Here is an 861-nt window from a genome sequence, read left to right as displayed (position 1 = left end):
TTATTTATCCGTTTGGTTCCTCTTCTCCGTTTCTCTCCCTTCCCACTTTCTTTTCTTCAATTCTTTCTGAACCTCCCCTTCTTCCTTCCTCCCCTCATCCCTTCCTCCCTTCCTCCCTCTCTCCCTTCCTCTCTTCCTCCTCTCCCCCTTCCTCTCTCCCTTCTCTTCCTCCCTCTCTCCCTTCCTTTCTTCTTCCCTCTCTCCCTTCCTCTCTTTCTCCCTCTCTCCCTTCCTCTCTTCCTCCCTCTCTCCCTTCCTCTCTTTCTCCCTCTCTCTCCCATCCTCTCTTCTTCCCTCTCTCCCTTCCTCCCTTTCTCCCTCTCTCCCTTCCTCTCTTCCTCCCTCTCTCCCTTCCTCTCTTCCTCCCTCTCCCCTTCCTCTCTTCCTCCCTCTCTCCCTTCCTCTCTTCCTCCCTCTCTCCCTTCCTCTCTTCCTCCCTCCCTCCCTTCCTCTCTTGCTCCCTCTCTCATCATGCCAGAGTCGTTTATCATACGCAACATATAGCACAGATATCCCGTGCCTTGCTGTAGATATATTCTACTGTGGACATATGACTTTTTAGTGCAGAGAACAATAACACTAACTTGTTTCCTGCTGTTCCATGAAAACAAAGTTAATTTATTGATAACGGATGGATTAACTTTCCAAATTTGATAGCATTCAGGGCGAGACGGGATCAGAAACATTTATTTCTCATGATACATTTATTTTGCAACCAATCATACTCGTTGCCAAGTTTTGTATTCTTCTAATTCAAAAAATCCAGAAACAGTCATGAATTCCAAAGATTCCCATTGTTTGTTGGCGGAGATTCCTTCCTCTATGATTGATGGCTCGCGGGAATTTTATGCCCTCGCTAAA

This window comes from Penaeus monodon, chromosome 20 (assembly GCF_015228065.2).
Source record: "Penaeus monodon isolate SGIC_2016 chromosome 20, NSTDA_Pmon_1, whole genome shotgun sequence".
Classification (NCBI taxonomy): Eukaryota; Metazoa; Arthropoda; class Malacostraca; order Decapoda; family Penaeidae; genus Penaeus; species Penaeus monodon.
This window is presented reverse-complemented; position numbering follows the sequence as displayed.